This window comes from Apis cerana, linkage group LG11 (assembly GCF_029169275.1).
Source record: "Apis cerana isolate GH-2021 linkage group LG11, AcerK_1.0, whole genome shotgun sequence".
Classification (NCBI taxonomy): domain Eukaryota; kingdom Metazoa; phylum Arthropoda; class Insecta; order Hymenoptera; family Apidae; genus Apis; species Apis cerana.
Window position 1 is genome coordinate 1,120,263 of NC_083862.1, and position 19,476 is coordinate 1,139,738.

Sequence of the window (19,476 nt, forward strand, 5' to 3'; positions counted from 1 at the left end):
CGATACGTCTTCCGGTTCCCGAAATATCGTCGTCTAAAGGAAACCGTAATTTTTAATCGTTTATTCGTAACTCTCGTTTACACGCCTATCCTTACTGACTTACTCCAACCTTCAAACAAGTGGAAGACACGATATAATTATTTCCAGGAGAAGATACACGTCATTGAGTCGTCGATCCATTCCTAATCTCCACTACTGTGTTATACTATGGCATATATCTCGGTAACCGATCGAGATACGAGAACGAATCAAAAAGCGATTTCAATGGGACGATTTTCTTTACTTTCTCAATGGACTTTGAACAAATTTTGAATTTCTCTATTTCGAACTTTGTCTCGCAATACACGATGAACATATTAATACGCGTAACATATTAACGTGACGCAATAACACACACGCGTTGCGTTAATATTGAAAATGATTTCGTGTATCGCGCGCTCAAAATATATCGTCACAATGGCCGTGTGATAAATCAAAATCGAACAAAAGTCTATAACGGTCCAGTAAATCGATACACGGGGCGGAAACGGATCCCGAATGAATCATTAACGATGAACAAAATATTACAACTCACGATACGAAATTGGCCAAATAGTAATCCGTATAACGGGGGCAGTGTTGTACAAGTAATTAAGCCGCAATGTAAAACGCGAGTTTACGAAACTTGTTACATTCTCGCTCGAACAAGTTGGAAACAGAAAGCGACTGACTTCCTGTTTACTCCGGATAAATTGTCGCACGGTCTCTCACTCTGGGACCCTCTTTATCTCATTGAACTGCGGCTTAATTCTCCTGAACAACAGCTACCGTTGTCATCGTTAATTTCCACGATGTATAACTGGATTCTTGTTATCTTTAGAACGAGAAAAGTAAAGAGATAAGAGGATTTCAAAGAAGAAACAACGCGATTCCACAATTTTTTTTTAAATCGTATGTTACGATTTATTTTGAAATTCGATATTTCTCAGGAAAAGAAACTAATGAAAGAGGAAAGGAAGAAGAATCGACAAAAGAGGGAAGGACAAGCAACTGGTGAACAATTGAGGAAGAGAAGAAGAGAAGTTGATAAATGAGAAGAGAAAGAATTGAAAAAGAGGAAAAAGACTTGGTGAAGGAAAAGAAGAAGTGATAAGAAAAAAGGAAGAAAATATTAAAGGAAGACAAAGAGAAAATTGATAAAGTGCAAAAGCATGAAAGGGGAATATTTATTGTACCCTGTAATCAATATTTTGACATTTTTTCGTTTCGATCCTACTGTAAAAATCGCCATTTTGTGACAAAAGAAAGAGGGGAAACGTTCAGAGATAATTCGTCACGTTTATAACGATCGCTGTGATTAAACCTGATGTAGAAGCATGAAAAGCACCGTGGTCAAACTGTTTTCCCTTATCGGTGCATTATCAATTGTCAGCCGGCCATTGAACAGGCGGCGTTAGGTCCAAGCAAGATATAATTTGTATCGCAACCTCTCTGATTCCCGGCAACGTAATCACATTGAACGTAGCCAAATTAGCCGTGGTTTACGCTTTGATACGAATACCAAATGCGGTCTGGTGTAGCCGATAAATTATCGCTGCCCGTGTAATTACTATCTCGTTTCTGCCCTCCGAGTAATCGCAATTTCTCCTACTTAACGAGCCACGATCGAACGAGTTTTCAATATTTTTCGAAAAAATCACCGCGGAATAGCTCGAAAGTTCGTTTTACGAAGAGAAATTGGGACGGAGATACGATGGGAAAATTAATTGCGAAATACTGTCATTCACAAAAGTGTTTATTAATAAATTCTATATCGTCGATAATTCTGTTTTATATGAAACTTCTGTTTGTGAGAGATTTACAGATTTTTAATCGTTCATAGGATTTAAAGGGAAATCAATCCATAAAGTTGTATTATTATTTTCTTTGATAAAATATAGCAAAATTTTGGACTGCACAGTAAAAAAATATTATATAGAAATATAAAAATAAATTGCATAAAATAGTTCGAGGCTTGATTCTTCAAGAAGGTAAATTTATAATTTTTAAATTTTTAATATAGGATTATTATGCACACGTTCTTCCTGTGCTCGATACTTAATCTTCTTGCTTGCGACCGCATACGTACGTACTAATGACGCGAATTAAGAATAAAAAGTAACGGTAAGTAAAAGGAATTAATGTCGAGAAAGTATAGGTATAAATGTAGAAAAATTTGGAAAATTAATTCTATTTTTATTTGTACATTTATGTAAATCCTTTTAAATATAAATAATGAATATCAACGATTCGATGAGACGAGATAACGAGGTGCACATAAATAGGAAAATTTTCTTCTCCAATAAAATATTTCATTTTCCTTTTTTCGCAAGTTAATTATTGCGCCATTTAATTATAATACATTTACATATTCAAAGCAAAAAAAAAAAAAAAAATTTTACTATCTTTTGGTTATAAATATAAATTAAGAATTGTTTTTTAATTATATTTTGTATATCGAAACGATATCGACCGCCATTGTACATCGAAAAACAAAATTGCACAACGAACTATTTTTTAACCTCATTATAACAAACTTCACGTGAATTTTCTCCTGAAATGGCAATAGCCTGGAAAGATTAACTTGAACAGGAAATTTCCATTTTTTTCGCCATTTAGGGAACAAGCACCCCCATCTCCATATCGATTTCTTCCATCGAATCTCTCGTCCTTTGTTATCAATCGCGCATTGATCTAATCCGAGATCTCATGCATTTTAACAATATCCCCTCAATGTCACTTCTATATTTTTCCTTCAAATTCTATTTCGGTTATCTATGACCAGAATATTTGCATTTTCGTGCAAGACTTTTTTATTTTTTATTTTTTTCATATTTTTATTAAATTTCACCGAAAAATAATTTACCGCGACGCGATACGTTCATAACGATCGTATATATTCATCATTTTGTCCCGTGTTATACACGGAATTTGCTAAAATATATAATTTCATTGAAATTTATTTTTTGACAATGTTTCTTTTATTTCTGTACTTGGGTATTAATATATCGTATAGAGTTTTTATGTTCGCATTAAATTGCGCGTGAAATTTCGATATTTTTTACGAAGAAAGAAAAAAAAAAAAGAAATATGAAAAATTGAAAGACGAATGTTTGTCGTCTGTTTTGCGATCCAAAATAGAAGGGTAAATTTTCACCATATACATTAATCAGTGTACAATATACTCATTACAATAAATTTATAATAATATATCGACGATATATAATAATCGATGTGCTCGGTAAAAGATAACCACTTTTCTCTTTCTTAAAAGTATCGAATACAATTTTGATGCGAAGTAGAACGAATAAATATCTGCAAAATCTTATAAATTAATGACCAAGTCGATCCATTTTTAACATCTTCGCTCAACATTTGCTCGAATTTATCGGATAATCGGAGCAGGAGGGATACCGCGTAATAAATTAGAAGCAAACAAACGGCACAAACTCCTAAAAGCTTCTCCCCTTTCTTATACACACACGCACGGAGTTCGTCTTGCCAGAGTTGCTAAAGCTCGTCGTGGCAAACTAAACCGTCCAGCAGAGAGATCGCCTTCTAGGATTTTCCACTGTGCACAGTGCAAATACCTCTCCATAGAATTGCTCGACTCTTCTTTGCGCTGTTTTTTGCGCGCCACCCTCCCCTCCCACCGGCGTAGCCGGCTTCTCGAGACCTCCTCTCGCCTAGAAAAACCTTCCTTGTCCGACAACGTGTCGCTCGCAACTGTCGCGTATCGGATCACTTCTCCCTCCCCTTCTATATCTCTCTCTCTGTCTCTTTGCTGAAACTTTCTTTGAGAGGAGGCGAGAAAGTAAAAAGAAAAAGAAGGGACACGCTTGTCGAACTTGTGATTTATCGTCGAAACGTCTACGTGCATCGCGTGTAGCCTAAATCGTGAGATTAAAGTTGAGATTATTGGCGAGTTTTCGAGAAACATTCGATTTTGGGTTGCTTTTCCCATTTGGGTTCGTAAAATTTTTCTTATTCTCGATGGAGAATAATTTTCTGATAATCTAATGGGAATATTTTTAAAAGAATATTTTACGAAATTTACGACGTTTATTATATAAATGTAATTCCAAAATCCAATTTAATATACAATACTCGATACAGAGGTTTGATCGATTATTCTTGCGTGCTAACTCTTTTTTTGTTTTTTTGCTTCTCTCTTCATTTCGTGTTACGAAGTATATATATATATATATATATATACTGCAGCATATCTACACACTCGACAACGTTTCATTTCGAAACAGAATTATCATCGTTGTTTAACAACTTATCATTCGAATTTACATGTGAAAACTTCGGCGACCGACCGTGTATAACAAAATTATTCCGCGACTCGGCAGAAACGAACTATCTACCGTTAAATCGAGGTTAAAGCCTTTGTGCTCGGGATTTTGCGAGGGGAGGGAGAATAAATCCTGCAATAAATCCTCGCGTTCCTATCCTCTGTCGTTTCTGTGTATATGTATCGAATTACAATCGCAGGAATCTATGCTCGATATTAGAATATTTACCAGTAAAGTGTTGCTGTTTTCGTGTCAAGTCTCAAGTATGAAGAAAGGAAGAGAGAGAGAGAGAGAGAGAGTTATACCGCACGACGTTAGATAAACTTCATCCTAAACAGTCTTTGCGAGGTTGCCACGTGATCCTGTTGTTCTGAGAATGGAATCGCGTGAAATCGTGGCCCTGAAACTCTGTTCAGGGATGCGCGTGCGTTCGAATTTGTTTTGAATCGAAATTATTCTAAAAAAGGAAAGATTGTTCGAGGGAAATTAAATTTTATTTTATTTGACAATCCTATGCTTTGTAAAATATCGACTTTGAATATTTTGAAATGTCGTTGAAGAGGTCTTGATTCTTTTGAAGAAGTTGATTGAGTAGACGAATTCAATCGACTCGAATAAAGTAAATTGTAAAAATTTGACCAGAGGCTCAATCAATCAATGGGATAAAGATTTTCTTGGAAACTTTCTTCGAAATAAAGTATAAATAAAGAATTCTAATTCCAATTAAGAAATTTAATGGGAAAAAGTTCTTCGGTTTTGAAAAACTGCTTATAAACCGAAATTTAAGCAAAGTGGCATGCCATGGTACATTGAAAAAATAACGATATAAATATTTTACACAAATGCGCGAGCACGAGTGCTATCTCTCCACTACCTTTTCCTTCTGCCTGTAACTGTGAAGGAAAACCAAGGAATCGCATTACAAATTCACGAATATATTTTCCCTTTTCCTCCAGGAAAACGATAAAACACTCCTTGACATCCTCGCTTTTATAATTTAAATTTAAACCTTTCCGCCTAAACGGACGTACCCGTGTCACGCGATTTAAATTTAAAATCTCCCCCCCATAAAATATCATACACATACATCACGAGATACAACTTCTTTCCATTTCCCTTCGAAACTATCGTCGTTCTTTTTTTTTTTTTTTTTTCTCTCTATGGTTGGAAATGAATCGTACGATTCATGGAATGTACAAAAAGGAGGAGAAAAAAAGAAAAGAATGGGGAAAAAGTTCAATTTTTAACACGACAATGGAATCAGCACGTATTCATATCAACCGCGACTAGTATGGGGGGAAGGGAGAGGGGGGTTGAAGGGTTACACGTGCAATCGAGTTGCTTTGTAATTTATATTTTTTCCCCCCCTCTCTCTCCGCTCTCTTCCCCTTTAATCGCGAAAACACGATCGAGATAACACTTTTGGGCAGGACGCGGAAAAAAAAAAATAAAATAAAATCGCGATGATGAAACAAAAGGTGGCTTCTTGATTATCGATATCGTTATCGATAAGTATCGATAATATCGTTGAGTTATCGATAAGAGACGAAAATAATTGGAATTTCAATTTTTTCTCATTCGAAGTTTTATTGCTTAAGAATTATTTGTAGATAATTGATAATATTTTATTCAATTTTCGAACGAATAAAAGTTGATTACAGTTTTTCAGTAAATTTTATTTTATTTTTATTGCTTATTACACAGATATTTTTAATGTTTTTAATAATTTTGTGTAAAGAAAAAAAAGATAAAAAATAATCAAGATATCGATAATATATCGACAGTCGATAATCGTAACTTTTTCTCGATCTTGTTTTATTCATCATTAACGGATTGCGACATTTTCATTATTTCGATACATTCGATTTATTTTCAGGATGACGCGAGTTTTTATTTTTACTCGTTATCGAGATGTACGTGGATACGTTTAATAAATTTAATATTCAATCTTGCATGGCTGGCGATAAATTAACAAAGTCAATTTTATTTTAATGGAAAGAGATTGAAATTGAATATTTTAACGGAAAAAGGATGAACAAGTTTTTTTTTTTTTTTTAGATTGGAACTTGAGATAGTGAATATTAAAAGATATATTTATAGATGATTAAATTTTATTTCAAGTTTAATTTTGATTTTAGTTTAAATATAGCGTCGTTTGTAAATGATAATTATATATGAAATTTGGATAACACGTATCATCAATAACGACCATTTTTGAACTGCATCTTTAAATTTTAATTTTATTACTGTTTTGTTATATGGAGAATTTTTTTTATTAAACATTATTGCGCTGAAATGAAATATAAGCTATATATATAAATAATTATCACGAAGACAGTAAAGAAAATTAAAAAATTAAAAATTTGTCGAATGATATCGGTAATTTATTTTTTTTATCTTTTTAATTATCTTGTTCTTTAATTTTTATTATTCTGTTCTTTCAAAAAACAAACAAAATTGACAAAAGTTTCTTTTTATCAAAATTTTTCCTTCTCTTCTCAATAAAATAACGCTTCGACGCAAAAATATAAGAAACGTGACATCCTGTATTTTTCGTATTCAGTTCATTAAAACCTATTTATTTTTATCGCAACTTAGAAAAAGAAACATTTTTCACATCCCTTAATAATAATTTTAAATAAAAAAAAGGAATTCTAATCATTTCTACGTATTAATGATATTATCGATGTATTTAAAATTATCAATAACACATCGATAATCGATAAACAATTCTATCACGTATCAACAGAAAAATTAATTGTAATATATTATACATATCCTTTCAAAATCTAGGAAATAGATATAAAGACCGTCGAATAGACTGTAAACACTATCGTGTACCTGTACACACAGCACGCTATATCGGAAGTCCATTTAGTAATAACATTTGTCCGGACCACGAGCATGGCGTGCGGCTCTATACCGGCATAAATCAAGGCTTAATAGAATCCCGATTACGCGGGCTAAAGTAGATCGAGTCCTACGGCGAACAATGAAAAATGGGGATAATGCGGCGGGAATAATTTACGACGTATAAACCGTGAAATACGGACGTTGCATCGTGGATGTTGTCATAGCGGCGAAACTGCTCATTTTCCACGGCGATATGCGACGCCACGTTGCATCCCATGATTTTCGTACGGCCGTCCGTGCTAAACATCGTTCCAATCGCTATTCATTTGCGCATGCGCCGAGGTATTATGATAAAAAGACGAATTTTCTTTCGTTTGTAAAAATGGTGGACAATAAGGATTTATTTCGTTCTAAAAATTATTCGAAAGTTGGAATTTAGTCAAAATTTGATTTTACAATGTCTTTAGATGGTGGATAAAAAGTGATTACGAATTTTTTCATACGAAATTATGAAGTGAGTATAAAATGTGGTTTTTGATTTTTCTTTTTAGGTAAATGGTCGATAATATAGAATGCGTTAAATTTTTTTGAAAATTGTTTTTGAGGTTATTTTCTTTTTTTCGATATATATTTTTTATTAATTGGTTTTTTTTAAAATGTCAAAACTGTAGAATTTAAACAAGAAAATATCGGTAACTAAATCATAATCCTTTTTATTTTCATATTTTCAACATTTAAAAAAAAATATGATTTTATAAATTTCCATCGAAAAAATACCGACAAAATAAACTCAAACGATGTCATATTTTTTTTTTATCTTTATAAATTTTTTAACACCTTTCCCGGAGAATGATGTTTATAGGTTATTATTTCCATGCGTTATTCACCAAAGCGATAATAAATATCTCTAACGAAATCCATTAAAACCTGTATACATTTCTCGTAAAATAAACCTCCAAATAAACCTAATACTTTCAATTTTTCTCGAAAAACAGAAACGCGTGTAAAAAAAAGAGGAAAAAAATATCCATCATACCTTTCCTATTTGTTTTTCCAAGAGAAATTGCTTCCCTTTTTTTCCAGATCGTGTATCACGGAATCATTCCACACATTCCGTTCTACAAAATACGAAATACCTTTACATCGAAAGTGATGACGTTGAAAATAATCGAAGTACAATTTTGTTCGAACAAACGATATAAATGCAATTGATAAAATGTACAAATAAAGTTGTGCAATACGTGGAATAAACTTACAAATCAATAAAATCAATTTATTTACAAATGAATTTTAATTTCAACTTATTTCCTTTATTATACGAACAATATATTTAAATAATATAATATAATTAGAAATAATGGTATTTCGTATATCTTTGATCGAGTTTTCAAAATTATTTTCAAATTTATAACACTATTACATATCTAAGATTATTAAAATTGCTGCTAGTAAAAGGTATAACTTGGTTATACCTTTGTCCCTCGATTAATTCGCATAAAACGTAGTTATAATTGAACGTTCACTTTTCGACGAGATACTTGCTACTTCAATGGCGTAAGAATTATGCGAAAGTTCCTCTCGTCGCGGTTGATGGCGCTGTGATGTGGGTGTGGGTAAGCCGACAATTTCAACGGAACCAATAGAGTTACGACTTCCACCGGTAGAAACGAGGGTTTAACTGCGCGTATAAACTGCTACCTTCAGAAATGTTGTCAAACTTCAACGTACGCCCTCTTTCACAACCGTTCAAACTATTAAACTGTACTGACATTTTGCACCTGTCGTGGATCGGATGATTGCGTCACGTGATGAGCATTAACGATAATTGATTAGATCTTTTTGCAAAGATTTCGGTTTTGCTCGAAAGACTCGGAATTTGGTAATTGAATTTCTCACTTTTTCTGCCTGAATGATAGTGATATATCGCAACTCATCAGCATCTCATTATGTGAAAGATAAATTCATCGTGAGAGCGACTTAAACTTATCTACAAGAAAATAGATACGTACATGTAATTTAACGTATTATCGTTTCGTCATTCTTTAAATTTTAAAATTTTTTGAAATTTTGAAATTACAATTCTTGTTTGATTAAAGTTTCTAGAAACTCGGCTCAACTTGATCATTCAGTGTAATCTGATCCTATTGACAAAGGCAGTGAGTTGCTTGGTTAATTATAAGGAGAGTAAACGAGAAAGGCATAATCAGCACAATAATTCAGATCCTAGATTATTTCAGGTTGTAATTCAATACAATCGTAATTCTTGTTTGATAACTTGGCTTTTATTCAAAAAGAAAAAAAAAGGAAAATCCATTATTATTTTATCATTCAATGTCTCGATCTCGTTGTAATCTGAACCTATTGACAAGGATGGTAAATAGGTGTAACGAGAGTAAACGAGAAAGACACATTGATTATATCATCTAAATTATATTAGTCGAACGTTCGATATACTTGAATATAATCTTGACCTCGCCAATTATTCTTTAAAAAAGATAATACGAAAATTATAGAAATCTTTGTAATTGCGGTATTAGAAACATGATAATTTTTTCAAAGATTTGTAATTGGAGGAATCGTGTGCAAGATTATACATTTTAGTAATTGAATTTCAGAGAAACATGAGTTTCTGTGTAAATTTACTGATATGGAAATGTAAAACTGTTGTACGGTGGAAAAAAAGAAGAGAAAGAGAGAGATTAATTAATTTAAAACGTTTCGTAAAAATAGTTATGGTTAGAAAATAGAATTAGCTTAAACGAATATTTTAATTAACCACCAGTTTTTTTTTCATTTCTGTGTTCTACTTTGTTTTCATGTTCATGTTTGTTTTCATTACTATTTTATAAATGTTGTTAAATATTAATTATCCAAGTATTGAAAGTGAATATATATTTTTTTGAAAGGTACTTTAAGCTTAAAAGTATTTTAATTTATGTATCAATGAAAGAAATGAAAAAAAAATTAAAAATCGTCGAGGCAGATATATCTTGCTCGTACATGCGAGGTAAATTTTTTTCTTCGTCTCACATCGCTTCACACATACTCCGCGTTCCTTCAACAAATTTATCAAATTCTTCGATAGCTATTCGCTCTTAATCATATGCTTAATTATTCTTCGAAATTTATACTTTCCTCGGGGAGGGGGGGCATAATAATCATACAATAAAATTAAATTACACGTTAAATTATTTGACCCATAAATTATAAAATTCGTATTGTTTCGTTTATTCCTCGATTTTTTGAAAAAATTCCAAAAGAAGAAGCTTTCGGATCGTTCGAAATGGCGCGCATAAATAAATTTTGAATGCGGATAAAAATTCTCTGTACATATTCATTCGTTCCAATTACGAATTTTTTTCTTACTTCCCTTTTCTTCTTTTTTTTTCAGTTGTTCTTCGCAATAAATATCTTTCCACGTGTATCAAAGCATGCGAAATTCGACAGGCCGCATAACTTTGGATTCCACGAAACGCAGTCTTCGGAAAATTATAACAAAAATTTGAATTCGCCTGCCCTGTAAAAATAGACTCGGCACACAAAAATTGAATTTAGAATATGTTCGATATATTCTCATAAGAATTAAAATAACACTCGTTGTTTTTAAATAACTGAAGCTGTATCTTTTTTTTTTTCTTTAAATATTTCATACACAAAATTTCATAAATTCGTCGTTTCATTGTAAGTAGACATGTAACAATTTGTGAATTGAAATTTATTTGGAATGTTGAACTGTGTCAAGTTAAAGGTAGATATTGCTCCATTTGTTGAAATATTCAATAATCAAGTAAATCATCTCCAGAGAATTTGTTTCACGATTGTAGTGTATGCTGTACAATATAAGTCTCCCCTTAACGTGCGATGCCAATTCATAATTCAAACAATTTCCAGTGGATTTCAAATATGAAATTTTGTTTCAATACACGGTAACAAACTCTCTAATTCCATCATTATTGGCTTTTCTCTCTTGAAATTTCTCATTGTGTCGAAATTATGAGATGATTACCAACCTGTATGATTAGAACTGAAATGATAATTTTTCAAGAGGAGATTGAAACGGCAAGATGTAACTGATTGAAATTAGTAAAAATGATTGGAAGAAAAATTTTTAACAAAGATTAATTTTTTATTACAAAAGAAAGTATGAAAAAATATTGAAAAATTAGATGGAATAAAAAAGTCGATGAATTTTTCTCGAAACGAAAACACGTACGTTTTACCCTCCCTTTGGTCAGCAGTTATTTTTAAAAATGATTTTCTTTTTTCATAAAATATTTCATGACGTTTTACACGGTATTTTCACGATAAAAAAAAGTTTCATTTCATTTTTTTTTTTTTTTTTTGAATTTCTTTCGATAAAATCGTATTTCAGGCCCAGAAAAAATAAAACTTGTAGGTTATGTTCTATAAACCTGACTTTGATAGTAAAACTTCACACTTCCTCTTTATCCTCCTTTCAATTTAATTTCTCACAATTAGGAAGAGAAATATTTTTGAAAAAGAATTTTCAATAAATTGTACCTTTCGTGTACAACATAATTCTGTAAAAAAGAAAAATTTTCAATCTCTCCATTAAAGAATTTTCAATTTAAACTCGTCTCTTTTTATTTCGCTTCTTGGCACGATAATTAAATTTTTTTTTCATCATCTTTTTTCACAATCAAAGATCACACAATTTCATAGAGTCGTGTAAATTATTTCTTATTATTCTTTCGTTTATCTAGTACAATTCTAGGAACTTTCACTTTTTCCCCTAACGTTTAATTTATCGAGCAGAGATACATTATTATTATTATTATTATTAAATTACAATCGACGATATGCAAGATCTTTTTTAGTTTTGTTTTATCAAGCGAGGATATACAAAGAATGACAGATTTAGATGAAAGTAGTTTAGCCAAGGGTGGGAAAAAACTTTTCTTTATAGTCGCGTAAGTGGAACAGGAACAGATATGAGCAGTTCCAGAAATAAGGATATTGCGTGTTGTTACAAAAGTGAACCGAGCAGAGTTTAAAAGTGCGTGTATAAAAGAAAACGAAGTGAAGAAATATTGCGGAAACATTTCTTTTCCTTTTACCCAGAGAAATTATAAATCGTTTTGCGATTAAGTTACAAATACTAATATTTTAAATTGACACAAATAAACTAAAAAACAACAACTTTTATATTATTCATGAATTTATATTTGCGGGACGAATTTTCACTTTCATTTTATTTCGCTATTGTATCCGCGTCAAATTTATAAACGAAACTAGCCTGTATCGTCAAAAGAGAGAAAATATTGTGAAGAATTATATATAAATTCGGTTACATATAAATATCGGTTTTATACGAAATTATATATATATATTTTTTTTTTCATGATTTATTATTTTTCGAAATTTTTATACTTTTCGTGAAACGCAAATAGTTATAAAGAGCTCGCGGAAAACGGTATCATATAACAGTATTATAAAAATTCTTTACAGCTGAATTCAATTATTTTTCTCTCGTATTCTTTATTCATATTCGTGATAATAAAACGTAATATTTCCCCTAGCAACTGTTCCCCTCTCCCTCATTCATCTACAAATTTCCTTCCCTCCTAATTAAAACGTAGTTCCGTAATTAACACGAGTCCGGAGTTAAAATTTCAGAAAAGTTTCTTAAATTTTGACAAGGAGCGTTTTGAAAGATCCTTTCCACGGAATTTCAAGCTGATAATTTACATATTAAATTGCATATAAGCAAGGATCGATCCGATAGAACGAAACTCCTGATTTAAAATTTGCAGGAAGGTGCAGTGGCGAAATTAGTAGACGTTTCTCGCTGGTTGCTTCGGCTCGTGTTTCACTCAACTACTTCACCGATACTTCTCCGAGATACGCATGCGTATACATAATTTAACGCTTCTCCAAAATATTCCCCCACCCCTCCCCGACACTGTGGATAAAGACGCGGCACGGTCTGGTGGAACATTCTTTCCCCACAAAGTTTCTCGAGTTTCGCGTGTGCGCCTGCGCGAAGGCCGACTCGTATAGAGACAAGTTTCAGCGCGTATAAATACAGGCCTTAATTCAGGGATAGGATTCGCACTCGCGAGCTCTCTTGACCGAAGTAGAGTGATCGAACTTCTCTGCGAGTACACCGAGATTACTTGGAAGAAATTAATTGTTCTCTGAAATTGCAATATTTGCTTGATATCTTGGATAAATAATTGTTATTCTTAAATTAAATTTGAACAGATATTAATTCAATTTATATTTAAGAATTTACACAGAGCAGGCCAACAAAAACTGTCTTTTCAGAAATTCGTAAATATATAATTTAAGATATATAGAAAAGCTTTTTTTCTCTCTTTCTTTATTACTTAAAGAAATTTATTTTTTTTCAGATTATTTAAAAAATTTTTGGTGTTGGAATTTCAACTCGATTTTCGATCGGAAATATTACAGGAAAGATCCAAAGGATCCTTGTATAACTACAGGTAATTATCCTGTAGTCTTGGATCACCACAAAGGATCTTAAGGGACGCCTTTGATTGAATAGGGTTTGGCGTGTACACACGAAGGAAGGCGCAAGATTGCAACGGGGATTAAAATATTTCAAAAGGCTAGGGTGGCCAGGTTTTCGGCCAAACGCAAGAGTAATGGTTCTTTTAAATTTCTAAGGTGACCCAGATACACGCGGGCCGAGAGACAGAGGGTGTGTACACGAGCCACTCCTGTGATCTTGCTTGAAGCAAGCGTCGTAAAGATAAAAAAAAAGCCTCCTCTTTCTCTTTAACGATTCTTTCTTCTGCGGTATTCATATTAATGGTCGTTGGCGTCTTCCAAAGGGTGATCACGTTTCTACTATAGCTGTATTTCAACCTCGATGTCGGCGGGGACCATAATCGTTTCAAGTGACCATGGTAATTATGCGCGAACCGTTTTCAAAGCGTCTTTCCGGAATTGGGTCGAGTTTATTCCGTTTCGAGGGACGGATTTTAAATAAAGAATCTTGAGAATATCGGGAATTTGATTATGTAAAAAGTATCGGACGAGGAAGAATGTATATAGTATTATAGAATTGTTAAATATATATTCGCGGGAGAAAACACTTTATCGATTTAAGATAACTTTTCATTTAATTGAAAAAGAATCTTAATAGATATATTATTAGTCGTGAAAAGTAAAAAAAGGAGCTATCTCGTAATATACGAACCGTTAAAGCTTGATCAAACTCTATTAAAATTAGAAAAACTTTGAACCACTGCAATTCCGAAAATAGTGACTTCCGGTCAATGAATAAAAGATCGTTGGAAGCGTGAAAGTTTACCCTTTAAAACGATTCTTCGTTCGTCACGATACGACTTCCGGTTCTCGAGATATCGTCGTGTAAAGAAAAGGTAATTTTCGATCATTGATCTTGAATCCGATTAAATCCCGTTATTGAAATTAGGAAAAGTTCGAATCGCTGTAACTTCGAAAATAATAACTTTCGAGCAACGAATAAAAGATCGTTAGAAGCGTGAAATCTTGCTCTTTAAAACGGTTTTTCATTCGTTTTCATACGTCTTCCGGTTCCCGAGATATCGTCGTCTAAAGAAAACCGTAATTTTTAATCGTTCATTATATCGCTTACACCTATTCTTACCGACTCTTATTCCAAGCTTCAGACAAGCGGCATAGAAACGATTTGTAGAAAAATATAATTATTTTGTCTTTTTTCTTGAAGTATATATACAAATTAATCAACGTGACTTTTATTTTTTATACATTTTATACATTCTTATATTAATAATCCGAGAGGAAGGGAAAAAATTAGAAAAAGTAAAAGAATCAAACTATAAAGATTTGCGTTTGAAAACATATTTCAATATTTACGCGAGTGTTTACTTGGACAATCGTAGCGTTGGTCATTTTTCCTTCGCGCAACTCCACCCTATATTTACAAGAGTTCGCGCTTTGTCATTGTTTCCCTCGACTCGTATTTCTCCATTCCACCAGCCTCTTTCTTTTCTTTTTTTTTTTTTTTTTTTCCTGTTGCGAAAACCAACAGGGAATTGGAACAATGAGCTCGTTTATAGTGACGATTTAATTTCGTTAATTAACCGGGCACTTTGCTTCGAAGCGAAAACAATTATGATATAGAAAACTGAAAATGTGATTCGTATAAAAAATTTTTAACCTCCATTTAGAAATAACAACATAATTTCTTGTTTTTCTCAAACTTGTTCGTCGCAACAATAATAATTTTAACGTGATGCAATATTTCTAGGAAAATATGAACGTTCCTCGTTAAATTGGAATAACAGTGCAATTCTAACTTGTGCGATTTATTCTTATATTCGTTTCATTGAAAGCTAATGGAAAAATGTTATGGATTTACGCGTATTTTCTGAATAGAAGAAAAAATAAATCGTTTCTAATAAAAGAACGAAGATAAAAATAAAAATAAATGGGAAATATTGTATTGCAAATTTGTTTGAATTATTCATATCTGCATCACGAAATGTTGTAATTTCTTTCTTCGTTTTTCTCACAGTCACGATCGTTTGAAGTATACCAATTGCATCATATTCCCACATTTATTTCTCTGTTACACAAAAATAGATAACCTTCACATCGATACAAAACGTTTCATGTATATAGATTATAATTAATTCCACAAACGTAGTGTGATAAAAATTTGTCGAAACAAAATTCTGAAATTTCTTACGGCACTCGAACCTAAAATTTTATAAAATTCGTTAAAAACTCCAACAATCGTGATCGCCCACAGGATGAAGCAACGTTTCTCAAGCAACTATCGATATTAATCGAAACGCATTAAGGGATACGATAGCACGGAAGCAGGGATCCATTGTTGCTCGACGTTACATCTCGATATCTGCTCGTCCTTGCAAATACCGAGCAAATCCATCAAGATTCTCGTCGAAAGCATCGACACGAGGCGAGAGAGAGAGAGAGAGAGGGATATTGGGAAGTAATGCTGGCCAAGTAAAACGAAAGATATATTCGACAATGAGAAATAATGGAAGATGGATAAAGCATCGTGTCCAATAATAATTCAATTAGCAATGAAGATTCTCTCAAGTTTGTAATTTTGAAAAAAATTTTTTAAACAATCCGCCCAACTCGAGATATTCAAACTAAATTTCGACAAGTTTCAATTGATATTAGTCTGATATTATTTCTTACTTTCAAATATTAAATCGATATACTCGACCATTTCCAAACGAATCTTACAACGTTTTGGATCAAAGTCTTCTAATTTCCATGATGAATAATTTGATGGTATTTCACGTCGAAGGATATCCTTTAAAAAAGGAGGGGGGGAGGGCTCGATTAATGAAAATTAAGATTAATGAAATAAAATTGATTTCGTCAAGGAAGAAGAGTGGAAACGAAAAGAAGGAACGAAAGATAAAGGAAGGGGGAAATGATTAAGAGCCATTACCTGTTCCCCCCTCGAAAACGTTTTTCACCAATCCAAAACCTTTCGATATTAAACCTGGTTATCAATTATTATTCCGTCTGCAGAGCGTTCGTTCATTTGTTAATCAATTTCCCCTTTCGATTAAGCGTACTGGAAATTGCGATCGAGGGTCAAGGGATTAATTCCACGGAATTCTAAAATAACGATTCCTCTCGCAGACGTTATTTTCATGCAAATGTCGAGGCGAAAGAGAGAGAGAGGGGGGAAGTGGCCGATCCCCTGGCTCGATTTTTGCTCGCTTTTCATACGCATCATCAAACCTTTATTCCTCCACTTTTGTATTTTGTTGTATATTTTATCGAGTTAGAAAATGGGTGACCGGAATCAAAGAAACCGGGATAAAAAACTTTTTTCCTTCCTGTTTGGCGCGAAAAATTCGTTGTTTTGAAAAATTCGGGGGGAACTATTGTGACCGTTAATCAAAATAGTCTCTTGTTTTTCGACGTGTATAATATAAATAAATATCGTTGCCAATTTTTGTTATAAAAATCTCAATTGACAAATTCTACTTAATCAACGCATTCACAGTTGTATGAGTTAGTTGCGAAATCAAATTAAAAAAAAAAAGAAAAAAATAACCGTTGTAAATTTTAATTGATAATTTTCAAAATGATCCGATTTCAAGTTGGACGAGTACTCTCGATCGTTTTAGATCGATAAACGTGTCAATCGCTACGTTTCTTTTTCTTTTTTACGAAAAATAAATTGATTCAAGTAAGTAATACAGATGTAGATTTGTTAGATATCGTTTTCTTCTATGATATAATTTTTATTTAACACGATTCTTTATGCTCATATAAAATATCGTTGAATTGTATTCGCGAATGTAATCGCATCTTCGAGCGAGAAAGGATGCAATGGCGGTTAATCAAAACAGGAGGGATTAACTTTGCAGGGAAGAAAGGCGTCGATTCCACCTCGACTCGTTCAATAAAAATTCCTGGTCAACCAATTCCAACTATTGTTCTTCATCCTACCTCCCCCTCCCTCTGATTGGGGAGGGGGACGGTTGAAACTCTTGTCCAAGTTTTTCGGCCGTGGACAGGAGAAGCGATTACGAATCGAACGACTGCCGCCACGGGAGGATTAAGTTTTCGTATTTTATTTCGTATCATAGATCGTTGGACGATCGAATTAAAAAAGAATCACTTTTTCCTCCCTTCTTTGCCGGATAATGCATCGATTTCGATTTATTTAACTTTTAATCGCCTCGTTTTAATTTTGATGCTGGGGAATAGCGTTGATATATTTAAATATGCCGCGCGTAGTATTTTTAATTGCTTGCAAAAAAAAGGAGGAGGAGGAAAGAAATATGAAATAAAGAAATATAGATAATTTTGACAATTTTAAGAATAATTCTAAAGTGGGAATAATTTAAATGTTCGACTCGAACGACAGATCCTCTGTGCTGAAGAATACAAGAAATAAAGAGAGAGAGAAAATAAGGAAAATAGTAAATGAAAGAACATTAGTGGAAAGGGCATAAATTATATGGAAGGAAAGCGAAAAGTCTGGCTCATGAATAATTCAGTATCATTAAGAGTTCACATACGAGGGGTGAAGGGTAAATAGAAAAGTTGTCCTTGGTTGAATTTCTCTCCAAGGCACCTTCTGGACAGGTCTGTATCCTTTCCCTCCTCGTTGTAATATCCTTACCATCGTTGCATCCAATCCCACGAACGATGTTTTCATCTCTCTGCTAAGCTGTCCCTATAGTTTCATAGTTTTTTTCATAACGCTGGATAAGTTGGAAACGAGATGCGTAGTTTAATCTAGAAAGAGAAAATAAAATGGAATATTGTTTATATCTTCTTGCTTAAAATTTTCTTTCCAACATTTTTTCTTTTATTTTTCGATAATCGTTCAATAGAGAAATACTTCAAGTTTTACGCGTTCTTTAATTTTTAAGTTAAAATTAGAAAGTCTTACGTGTTTTTTAAGGATCTAGGGATCCCTAGATGTGGAATATAAAATATTTCAAATTCTATGGGTCCTTTAACTTTTAAGTTAAAATTAGAAAGTCTTACGTGTTTTTTAAGGATCTAGGGATCCCTAGATGTGGAATATAAAATATTTCAAATTCTATGGGTCCTTTAACTTTTAAGTAAAATTGAAAAGTTCTGTGTGTTTTTTAGAAATTTAAAATCTACAAAGTCTGAATCTACTTTATTACTTTTTACTATTTTGAATTTATTTCCAGTTAGAATCTCGAAAATTTTTGACTTTAAAAATATCCAAAAATAATCGGAATCGGATTAACCTGGATCATCGATATCAAATAACTCTAACTTGAAAGCCGAAAGTGGAAAAACCGGTGATACACATTTTCGAAATTCGATCACCAATATATACTTGTCAAGTGTTTATCTCACGGGAAGCGCGTTCTCGTACACGATTCTGGGAATAACATTTTGCCACAGATAAATAGATACGTTCGACTCCACCATCACGAGTATCAAAGTATCAAAGCAACATGGCAATCAGCGGTTTATCCTTCCTCGTTTGTTCCGCGCCACAGTAATTGATTTCCTCACTGAAAATGAATTTATTTGCTCTTGCGCTAATTCGTAAGACGAGATTCCATTAATAACACTAATAACGATTCCCCTTTGCCGGATGATCAGAAATATTCATTAATTCTTTCGAAAAATATCGATATAAATGTCAAAGCTCCATTTATTTAAACCTGTTCGTTAACAAATCTTAATCTAAAATCCGCGAATATCCGCGATAATTATAGAAATAAATCAATTGGAATAAACAAAATTATTATTCTGTCGATTAAAAATAATTTTTAGAAAAAAGAGAGAGTTATTAAATTTAATCCAAAATTCCTCTTCATAA

General features: G+C 32.7%; 1 protein-coding gene and 1 long non-coding RNA gene across 7 annotated transcripts in view; both read left to right on the forward strand.

Annotated features, from left to right (window-relative positions):
* LOC114577630 (uncharacterized) overlaps positions 1-19,476 on the forward strand; it is a 79,974-nt gene that overhangs the window by 7,338 nt on the left and 53,160 nt on the right. The gene's annotated exons all lie outside the window — the stretch shown is intronic.
* Positions 13,242-18,074, forward strand: LOC133666892 (uncharacterized). The gene is made up of 2 exons (XR_009831739.1): positions 13,242-13,463; positions 13,544-18,074. It is a non-coding gene; the product is annotated as an uncharacterized LOC133666892 (long non-coding RNA).